The following is a 12,372-nucleotide window of genomic DNA, read 5'->3' as shown; positions in this document are numbered from 1 at the left end:
ATGCAAGGCATGTCAATATATTAAAGAAAATAACATCTTTGTCCACCCTGTGTCAGGTAGGGAGTATATATGTAGACTGCATGCAGACTGCAGAATTAAAATGTGGTGTATTTAGCTGGGTGTATATCATGCCAAGCATTCTATGTTGGGAAGACTAACAGAATGTTAAAACAATGTATAGTGCAACATATGAGTGACATCAGATTATGTTTGAGAAGTAATGCTCGGGTTCATACTATATGATCGAACGCTAGAAATAGCAAATGATCTATTATCAAACCCAAATGCATGACACCACAAAATGTCGAAGGAACAGATCCCTGGGAAAAAATTTGCTAATCCAAAAAAAAAAAATGTACAGGCAACATAAAGTGGGGGACTGTGCCTCCCACACATCCCCACTTTAAATATACCAACTCTGAGATCACACCACAGTGAAGAAAACAGTAAAGTCCGGAGAACGGCCCATCGATTTTTTTCCCTGGAAAAAAAATTGTTGATCCGTTCCTTCGATATTCTGTGGCTTTGTGCATTTGGGTTCGACAAATGAGTGTTCGCTATTTCTAGCAGTCAGTCATGTAATATGATACCCATAATGCTCTATATCAACATATTGAAATAAATAAATAGCATAGATTTCAGTTTATGGTGTTATACATTCAACAAGTGAGTATGGGGGGGGAGGGGAGGGTGGCATTGTACATAGTACTGAATTAGCCAGGTTGAGATGAATGGCTGAATTGCAAGCTAACCATACACCTGTGTTAAATGCTTGTATGCCTTTAAAAACCTTTATTGAAGGGGCATGGGTTCTGCTATTGATTCTAATTGATTGTAATTTGTTTAAAATGGTTGATTTTTAACATTTTTTTTAGATCTGATGACAAGCTAATTCTCAAAAGCATTTATCTGTGTGTTAAATAAAGTTTTAACTGGTCATGGTGGCTCCTGTGGGTTTTCTTTTTATTCTGTATGGTATATTTTACCACTGTGGACTTTTACTACTTTTTTGGCTGCCTTGGATTTTTAAGAAATGCATTATAGTAGCTTTTGGAATGCCGGCCACACCTGGTAACTATGTCATTACTTAAAAGCAAGGGCATAGGTTCATAGGTAGGTACTAGGCTATTGGCCCTAGGGCCTATATAAGCCTAGCCAAAAGGTACCCTGGCTTTCGCCACCCAAGAAAATTATTTTTCTGTGCCACTGTCAAGCAAAGCCACAGCAGTGATCCCCAGGGTGAATTTCCTATCTCCTATCCAATCATCAAGATTTTTCTTGAAGATTGCTAATGAGGAGCTTTGCTTGATATAGATAGGTAGTTTGTTCCAGAGTATGGGAAGTCTCTGGGACAGGAATCTATCCCTCCAGCATGTTCTGTTTATTGTGGTGACAAGGTTTAGGTCCCTAGAGCATGTAGCTTGGAGGGATTGGGATTTCTTTAAGTGGAGCATGTTCAAAAGCTCTGGGTTTGACATAGCTTTGTGTGTTAGGCAGAGATCGCCTCCTAGTAGGCAATATGCGACGGAGTAAAGCTGCAGTTTTTTGAGACGGTCTGCATAAGGCATCTGTTTGAGGCTGGTAATCCTCTTTGTGAGGTATTTCTGTGGCCTTTCCATTTGTTGTAGATGTCTTGTGAGGTACATACCAAAAGGGGCATTGTATTCTATAATATGTCTAATAAGTGATGAGTATAGGGGAACAATGACCTCTTATTTCTTGGATGAGAAACCTTTTGTGATGAGGTGTGCCACATTGAAGGATTTCCTGACTACTCTGGTGATGTGATTATCAAAGGAGAGACTACTGTCCACCTGTGTCCCAAGGTCTCTTATCACACTTTCGGCGTTAAGTAGACTACCACCTATGTGGTAATTCATGGGTACAGAGTTTTTAACAAAAGTGATGACAATGCACTTTTTAGCATTGAGCTTGATTCCATGGCTTTGACACCAGACATCTGTCTCAGCGAGGCCCTTTTGTAGGATGTCCACATCTTTTGGAGTTTTGATTATGGCTCCTAGTTTACAGTCATCTGCAAACTTCATTAGCCAAAGACCTTCTGTGTTAGCCTGTACTTCAGAGAAGTAGAGACCAAACAGGAGAGGACCCAGGACTGAACCCTGTGGTACTCCACTTCTCACTGGTCTGAAGTTGGATTTGGAGTTTGCTGCTTTCACAGTGTGGGTTCTGTCAGTGAGCCAGTTGGCAACCCATCTTGTGACATAGGGATTTATACCTAGTTTAATGAGTTTATCTATAATTCCAGAGTGGGGGATGATGTTGAAAACCTTGGCGAGATCTAGATAGGCTGTGTAAACCACCTTACCCTCATCTACGGCTTTGGTAACCACTTCAAAGAAGTCTATCAGGTTTAGGAGACATGATCTGCCTTTTACAAACCTGAACTGGGTGGGGTCCTGAGTTTGAAGATTACCAATGTCATTGTTTATAAGTTCCATGATGATACATTCCATAGCCTTGCAGACCAGGCTCATCAGGCTAATGGGGCGGTAGTTTCTGGGTTTCATTGTGGCTCCCCCTTTGTGCAGTGGGATAACCATCGCTGTACACCATTCAGTGGGCAAATAGCCTAAGGTAAGGCTATGATTGAACATGGTAATTAGATGGTGTGCTAGTTCATTCTGTAGGTCATGTAGAACGCAGCCTGGGATGTTGTCAGGTCCCATGGATGCTGTGTTCTTGGCTTTGGAGAGTGTGTTTTTTACCTGTGCAGCCGTGATTACAGGAACTTTGCATTTTTCCGGTATAGAGATGGGCCCTTTAGGGGATGAGAGGGGGGTAAAGTTAGCACTGAACCTATCTGCCAGGATGTTGGCAATATCAGTTGGTTCTGTATATTTAGTGCCATTGTGCTGTAACTCAGAGCAGATCTGAGTGTTGCCATTGAGATTCGTGACATAGCTATAGAATGCTTTGTGGTTGTCTTTAGAGTCAGTGGTGATTTTGTTTTCGTAACTAGCTTTGGAGGATTTTATGAGGGATCTCAGCTTCTTAATGAGGCTGACCAGGGAGTTCCTCCAATCATGGGATTTTACTCTTTTTTGCAACAGTTTCTTTCTTCTGTTGTAGAGTTTGTTTCTGGCAGGGGACCACCAGATTGGCTTCCTCTTTTTGGAGGATAGCATCTTGGTTCTGTTAGGGATTGGACGATCCAGGCACTTATGTAAGTGCTTATAAAGTGCATTTGTGTAGGATTCCGCAGTCATACATCTATTTTCCGTCAGCATGGGTGTCATGAAGTTTGCCACTTCTGTCTTAAGAAGCATGAAGTTGGCTTTGGAGAAATTTTTTATGGTGGTTTCCCTAAAGGTGGGTGGTGGAGGGATGTGGCTGTCTAGGGTGATTAGCTTGTGGTCGGATCTGACCAATGAGGAATTGACCTCTGGTGAGGAGCACCAGTTGCCCATGTTGGTAATAGCCAGGTCTAAGATATTGCTGCCTCTGGTGGGGGTGTTAGTTGCACTTGGATAATCTCAGATGCATTATGCTGAGCAACTAGTCTGGAGATGTGGATATCCTTAATGAATATGGACACGCCTTCGCCTTTAGTGTTTCTGTCCAGGTTAGGTGGTTGAAAGGTGTGGTATGAATTATAGCCTGGTAATGCAGTGGTGTTCTCTGGAGCTTTGAACCATGTCTCTGTCACTGCACAGATGTCGATGTTCTCCATTTTAAGGAGTGCCTCGAGTGAGTGCATTTTGAGGTTTAGACTTCTAGCACTGAGTAGCATTACCCTCAGATTTTGCTTGCTTGTACCTGTTATGGTGGTGAATTTATCATTTGAACCTTGCCTAAAAAAGGCACTATAGGGGTGGCTAGAGCCTTAGCCAGTATCCAGAATCCCAAGGACGACAGGTGCAGGACATCTCTGGCAAAGCATTGTGGTTTGTCGATCATGTCATTCCAGGCAGACAAATACTGGATCCCCTTAGAATGACACCAGAAGCTTAGCCAATTGTTGAAATCAATAATTTTTTCCTTATACTGTGATATCATTCTGGGTGATGGCAGGATGCTACTCAGGGTTAGGGTCATACCTGCCTGGGCTACAAGATCAGACAGCTCCTCCATGTCCCTTTTCATGTAGTCCAGGGAGGTACATCTCAGGTCATTCACAAAAACATGGACAATGGCAGAGTCATATTTGTACTTGTTGTGGAGTGACCCGAGTGCATGCATTATGTGGTGGATCCTGGCACCCGACAGGCAGCTGACAGTAACTTCCTCCTTGTTTAGCCTGGTGAGTGGAACATCAGTGTGCCTGACTATAGAGTCATCTATGACTAGAGTGTTGGGTACGTTGTTATGCCTTATGGGCTGTGGTTGAGTGGCACACTGAGTTTGTGGGCTATGTGTCATTTGGGTTGTGTTGGGGGATGAAGGTTGCTTGTGTTTCTGCTTTGGAGGTCCCTGTTCTTGGGCAAGTTTTTATTGAGAGCCTCCACGGATGTAGGTGTGTGTTTTGTATTTCTATTTGTGTGTTTTGGTGGTGTAGGTTTTGAGGAACTATGTGATGAGTGTGGTGTGGTGCAAGTGTTTACCTTCTCCTCTTGACTGTCTAGTCCAGTCTTGGGTGAAGAGAGCTTTGCTTCCATTATGGCTATATAAGTGCATCTCTCACAGGTTGTAGTGTTGGGTGGTAGGAGGAGAGGATTGTCTGTGTACATGAGGCAATTGCTGCAATGCCCCAAGATGCACAGATTCATCAGGTAGACAGGAGAAAACACTGGGAGCTGACCCTTAGACATGCCTGGATAGCTGCTTATTTGTTAAGTACTAGAAACTGTTTTCCTCTAGACAAGTGAGGAAAGTTGAGTGCTGTAGTAATTTGCAGCTTATTTAGTGCTTACAATGAACAAGTGCTGAGCTCAAAGAAACAGATTTGAGTGCTGAAACAAAAAAAACTGGCTAGTTCTAAGAAACAAAATTAAGCTAGAAGGCTTCCCTCCAACAAAGAAAGGCTTGAGGGCTCAGAAGCCCACAAACAGTCCTGGACCCAACAAATCTCTAGCCAGACTAGACTACCCACAGGAAAGGCAGGAAATAAGCTTAGAATTTTTTTTAAGTGGAAAGAGAAAAAGGAGGAGCAGAAACTAAGCTGATTGGCCTTCTCAAATGTTCTCCCTGTATTAGGTAGAATGCAGGGATGTGGGGAGGCATACGCACTGTACTGATTTCAGTACAACTTCTTAGAAGAGGGGGGTAGCATTAAAAAAAAAAAGTATGTATTTTTAAAGGATGTTGGCTCCTTTAAGGGGGATACGAGCCAGTCGGAAGTGAGCTCACGTCATGTCCGGCTGGCCGCGAGCGGGAAAGAAGACGATCACAAATGGATTATTTATTGCGAGTGGGAAATGTGAAGATGGAAGGCAATCGAGTGTCACAAACAGATTATCAGGTAAAGTGTGTGTGTGTGTGTGTGTGTGTGTGTGTGTGTGTGTGTGTGTGTGTGTGTGTGTATGTGTGTGTGTGTGTGTGTGTGTGTGTATGTGTGTGTGTGTGTGTGTGTGTCTCTCTGGGTTTACATACATAATGTAGCTTGATTTTGATCACTTGCCATCCCTTTAGCAGTGATCAAGATAAGAGGCGCCATATCATCTTGCACATCTGTCTGCAGATATTTCACAAAGTACCGAACACATCAGTCCCACCATCTTACATGAATTGATGTCACAGGGGATCTCCCTATCTCATTGCCTGTTTCAAAACTAAATCAACATCCCTTGTCCCTTCATGTTATTTTTTTCTCTTAATATTTCTGCAAAATGTGGAAATAAGAAAATGTCGTATGGCTTGCAATATCTAACTTACCATTCAGCCCAAATATGCGCCTGATTTAAATGCTGTGTTTTATACTTTCCTGATTATTTTACACTTGTTTGTGTTGATAAACTGAAGGTAGATTATATCTATCCAAAAGCAAAACTTGTACAAGAGTGTATTTCAGCCCACCTATCTCTTAGCCCCTCAGTCCAGCCACCTACCCATCATATAACTCATCAAAGCTTTATAACTCTCTAGCTTACCTCATTTTCTCTTGACTGTTTCCTATCCAGTATCTTCACCTTCATCCAATTGCATTTCCCTCTGCTGTTTGCACAATGGCTGTACCAGACTTTTTTTCTCTCCTCTCATTTCATTGTCTTTCTCTTCTTTTCTCCTTAGTTGCAACACCATCCTGATCCAATTCTCATCCATTTCATAGTGTTCCTCTATTTTTTTAATGCAACATAGGCAATTTATTCCTCAAGGGCAACAGGCACTTTATTTGTACATGAAACCATGAAATATAAAGTTGTTTGCTAGCAGCAGCCTCTTCATTAGTTACATATTTCTTTAATGTGGAATTATGTAGATGGCTTTTACTAGTTCAGAGATTGTGCATATTTACTGATACTGGTGGACTGTAGAAGTTTGAGTAGACTTTTATGATGGAAATGTTATGAATTGGGCTGTTTTGTCATTATTGGTGCATGCATTTTGTTTCATTGTTTACTGAAAAAATGTTCAAACCAATACATTTAAAATGCTCTCTAACAACTATACTGTATTGTACAAGGAATATAATTTAATACAGTCAGGAAGGTGTATCAAAGAGCACGTGTATGTTTCATGTGCAAGGGGCCTATGATTTGAAAACAGCCCAAAGTTAATCTTTATCTGCCGCTGGCAAAATGTATTTTCTTTGAATGTGGGTTTCAATGCTGTTTCAATGAATGTGAGTTTCAAGGGCAGAGAAGCTTTAATGCTAAGTCTAGTTTCATTGTGAGACTACATTGCTTTGTTTAGCAGATATTTATTGGTGTTTGTGCTATAAAATGCAAAATAAAACTTTTCTGGCAAATCATTTAGGAATGAAGTCACTAATTAATGACCGACATTAAGTTTCAGATGTCACAATCTTCAGAAAAATGCATGCTAAAGCAAGACCTGTTATTCTAGCAGCTGTCTTATGTTTATACAAGATCAATTTTTAGTACTGTTTGTATGTTCCCCCAATATATTTGGCCTTGTCCAGATTTCCTGCATTAAGAGGTTGAGAGGTATGTGCAAATAAATCGCTTTATAGAATTAGGAATATCCAAACCTCTCAACTGTCCCTAATTTTGGCTCAAAATGTTGCTCTCCCCCTAATAATCTCTCCGCAAAATAGCAATTTTAGAAGAAAACGTGGAGGGTTTACAATTATAAATAACTGTAATGATCAGAGTTATACATTATTTTTATTTCAGAAATGCATGTAGATTCTCTAATTTTGTCAGCTGCTCAAGTTAACAGAGCATATATTAAAATGGTGTCCCTTCTTTGACAGGTTCCCAGCTGTATTGTGTGGCAATTTTATATTTTTGCATCACATTTTTGGTCCGTTTTTCATAAAACTGCGTTTTTCTGGCAAATTAGTGGCAAATTGTTAAAGACTGAAGTTAGAAAATAATGGCAGACATTTGAGTTTCAGATTTCATACCCTTCAGAAAATCCGTACTAATGCAAGACCTACTACTGTTCTATTATCTTTCTAAGTTTATAAGAGCAATATTTAAAAAAAAATGTCCTTATTTTTGGGCCTTTGCCTCATTTGGTTTGTTGCTCTAAGAGGCTGAGAGGTAGGTGTGTGTGTGTGTGTGTGTGTGTGTGTGTGTGTGTGTGTGTGTGTGTGTGTGTGTGGTAGCTAGGTAGGTAGCATACCTCTCAACTGGCCATATTTTGCAGAATGTCCAGATTTTTGCCCCATATTTTTTGTCTGTTCCTCATAAATTTTGTGATTTTCTAGAAAATCATTGAAGGCTGAAGTTGCTAAATAATGACAGACATTTGAGTTTCAGACTTTATGACCTTTAGAAAAATTCATACTAACACAAATCCTGTTATTTTAGCAACTTTCTCATACTAGCACAACTCCTGTTATTCTAGCAACTTTTTAAGTTCACAAGAGCATTATTTAATATCTGTCCCTGTTTATTTTAGGCTTTGTCCATATTTCTTGCACTAAGAGGTAGGTAGGGGTGTGTGTGTGAATGAAACACCCTAGTTAGGGGTAGCAGGTAGTTAGTAATTTACTCAAGCTCAAAACCTGTACCTTAGTTACAGAAAACAAAAGCAAGAATCCTCTACCCCAACTACTTTGCTGCATTTTTCAAAGAACTGACTTTCAGGTTCATTTTCAAGTCAAGGAACTGAGTTTGAGTGAATCTATATTATATTACTGAAGAGGCATTACAGAGAATACCTCTTCATCAACACTAAAAGAGCAAACCGTGAATTACGAGAATGGCTGTAGTTTGGCTGGGGAGGGGGGTAGCAGTTTGAGAGCTGTGAGTACAAATTTGAAAATCCTAGCTACACCCTTGGTAGAATGAGGTAATAAAACTAGACTGGGAGGAGTGCCCAAATCAAATTTACAGTAGGGGCGGGCAACTGCAAAGCCACCAACTATAAGTACAGCATACAGATAGGGAGGGACGGTGGGAAACAAACTGAAGAAAATGTTTCTCACAGCAGAAAAGCAGCAGTGAGCATTTAAATGAAAGTTTTAAACAGCTAAAGGAGCCTCTAGAGAAAGCATTTAACTGCAACAAGTTATCAGACTCAAACAACCCAAACAGATGCTTAATAAAAGTGGACAATTTCCAGTTAATACCTCACACACAGTGAAACTAGCTAGAAAAGTATGCAGTAGACAAAGTGCTATAAATAACTCGAAAAAATAAGCAAAAAAAACAGGATACTTAATGTTATATATTATAGTTCTGAGTTTGCTCAGTGTCCTTCCTTCGATTAGCTCAGTGTGAAATGGCAGAAACAGTCACAAACTTAACTTCTTAGGTAACAGAAAGTTGAAACCTGAGATAACTTTAAAAAAAAGCTCAAAAGAACCAATGAGGTGCTTACTTGAAGCTGTAGTCCAGGTGACCCAGTCAGCCAATAACCTTAAACAATCCTCTCTCACTGAAATGCCTAACGGCTTTGGCTAAACCAAGATGTCCTTGAACATGTGCTCAGACACACAGCCCGCACAAACACTAGGCCCAGACATAAGCCTGAATATGGACAATGCTACAAATATCCACACCACTTAGGTAGAAACAAACTGAAGAAATGTTTCTCACAGCAGAAAAGCAGCAGTGAGCCTTTAAATGAAAGTTTTAAACAGATAAAGGAGTCTCTAGAGAAAGCTTTTAACTGCAAACAAGTTATCAGAATCAAACAACCCAAACAGATGCTTAATAAAAGTGGCCAATTTCCAGTTAATACTTCACACACAGTGAAACTAGCTAGAAAAGTATGCAGTAGACAAAGTGCTATAAATAACTCAAAAAAATAAACAAGAAAACAGGATACTTAATGTTATATATTATAGATCCGAGTTTGCTCAGTGTCCTTCCTTCGATTAGCTCAGTGTGGTATCTAGGTCCAGAAAGGCCAGCATACCACTGTATTTGGCCCTCATCAGACCTGTCTATAATACCCCTTTGATATGCACCTGACTAGACACATACAACAACTGAACATCCACAAAGGTTCCTTACAAAAAGAATATAGGGAATAAACACAATGCCCTACTCTGGTTGCCTCAAAGTTCTGTCTCTTCATTCAGTATCATACAGACTTCTGAGAGGTGATCCTTGCCTGATATATGAGGCATCCTTGGATCCTGTTTTGATGAACCTTTTTCACATTTGCAAAACAAAGAGCATCAGAACTATTAGACTGAAAGACCTAAATTTTGCTTGTGACATAAATAGGACATGTTGGAGAGATAAATTTTCTCAGAGAATTCCCATTCTTTGGACCAGGCTTCCCATCCATTTGAAGCAGCACTCCTTCCTATCCCTACTTAATCACAAGTTGGACTAAAATATGGGTAATTTGAAATCCTACTTAATCACAAGTTGCACTAAAATATGGGTAATTGGAAATTCACCCCTGGTCTGGTGCCTATGTCTCTTATGGTCAGAGGCAGTCAGTTAATCACCCCTTGTTTAAATCAAATTTGTGAGTTGCATTTGGTTTGTACAGCTAGGCTTATAAAGGCACTTGTGGTCATTAGCCTAGTATACACCTATCAACCTATATCAATGTATGCTACATTTATGGGTTCTGCTTGCTTTGCTGTACAGATTTGTTTGGACATTTATAATTTAATTTGTCACTTCATTTAATCCTGTGACGTGTATCTGTTTTATTTGTTCACATAGGGAACTAGATTAAAAAACAAGGCAATAAGATATACCATACCCACATGCAGTGCAAACTACCCCTAACCTTTTATAACTCTAATAAACAGGCAGGTATCTCTAAATATGAATAACAATATAAAAAATATAAATTAAACCAATAGCACAATAATGTAATTCTTAATCCCCTACAAGATTTGAGATACCCATAAATGGCAGAAAAAAAACTGGTAAAGATGGTAGAAAGTATAGATACTTCAAAGGCAAAATGTTCACATTTCTAGTGAAAATGTTTAGACAATTTCTAGAGGAACATATAGTGAACTGTTAAAAAGTTGTAAAAATTATCTCACAATATTTTTGTCAAAATTTAAATACTCAACAATGATTCACCGACACAAGATTCAACAATTTATACAAAATTAATATACAGTTACTACCACCATGTACTGGCATCCGGGATATTCTAGTTTGATATGCTTGACACTGATGACATGTTCCAAACACTGCTTTCCAAAGTGTGGAAAATTCCTGACCATCAAGAGCACCCATTCTGAAAACTGCATTCAGTTCTCAGTAACATCAGCTGAGCACTGTGCAATCATTGAAGGGTTTTATGGCAATACACAGGTCCCCAGTGTCTTCAGTGACAGTGCCTACATCACTTGGCAATCAAGAATCTTTAAAGATGACAGCACTAAAACATATATATTAGCAGGAAGGGATGCCAGATTAACTGCACAGTTATAGCAAAATAAGACTGTATGCTAATGACAATCTGTATGATCCCTACATATGAAGATTTTGCAGACTAGCTATCAGAACATTATGTACCACTGCATGTGAAAGCTGGCATCCATTACAGCTACTCAACTGCAACTCCTATATAACAGATGAAGAACATGACAGCAAGACTCATCATAAAAGCAAACATGCTAGATAGACTGCTGATATAAGGAGTCAAGTTTCTGGACAATATGGGAGTGTATACCTGGATATGCCCAAGGAAAAAACTTAAACAGCCACTGTACAGTATGATAATATTTATATAAAATAGGCTCCTGCCCATGGTACTGAAGCTTTACTCCCACAAATCCAGACTTCAAACCAGAGCATCAGTGGGAAGCTGGAACTGACGACAATTCTGGGGGAAACTGTCAAGCATACATGGGAGGTCGGTGGAACCATTATTCCCTGAACCAAATGGCAAAGCACTGATGCCATGACTCATTGCCAATGTGCAATGCAAATAGGTCAGCATGATGCCCACACCTGGGGTGTTTCTAGGATATTGCTTTCTCTATAATACTTCAAACCTAACTCCTCAAAAATGTACTTATTTAGCCCTTGCTACACAAAAATGCAGGCACATACCACTCACAAATACTAAATGCAGACAAATGTCCTATGCCCAAAGTGGGAGTCTTTGCCTCGACAGTCCATCACTTTATTACTCTCTCTTTAACATCTCTGCAACTCAAAGAAACATCAGTCACTAAAAAAAAAAATAACATAGTAAAACCAATCTTGTTTTTTCTGTATGATATATCATCTTTGAGTTGTCATCACAAAGTAAAATGTGATATGACATATCACTACAATAGAAAGAAAGCTAACAGACACAACAAAACACATCCTCAAGCAACCATGATTTAAACAGAATAACGAGTGAATTATTAACAAGCAGCTAAAACAAGCCAGAAAATGATGGCTACAAAGCATACCTATCAGTACATATCATGTTGCATTAGTTGTTACCACATCTGATACCATACAGGCAAGGTTACATGAGGCACAGCTGTAATCATCTGTATAGACAATAGGGCCCACATAGCACACAGTGTTTGCAAATCTAGGGATGGTGTAAAAACACATCCTCATCAGTGTTAATGGAAGGTTCCCATTCTCTGCAGAGCTGAGAGAAAATGAGCCATGATTACAAGTCAATCCAACATGGCCACACTCGACTAGACTTGTAAGTTGCAATCAGAATCTTCCTACCACATAAGTGTCAAGGCTGTAATTCAAAGTACGTAAGATGGAGTTTAATGCCCAGGACACAACATCATATCTTGGGTGCAGCTTCGTCATGACATCATAAAGATTGCTAGGAAAGCACAGGATTAGACACAACAGCTGCAACAACTGGAGGTGAAGCCAACTGTCTGTGATA

Source organism: Protopterus annectens, chromosome 2.part0, assembly GCF_019279795.1.
Source record: "Protopterus annectens isolate FY-2018-M chromosome 2.part0, PAN1.0, whole genome shotgun sequence".
Lineage (NCBI taxonomy): Eukaryota > Metazoa > Chordata > Ceratodontiformes > Protopteridae > Protopterus > Protopterus annectens.
The sequence above is the reverse complement of the archived record's forward strand: the minus strand, read 5'-3'. Positions refer to the sequence as shown.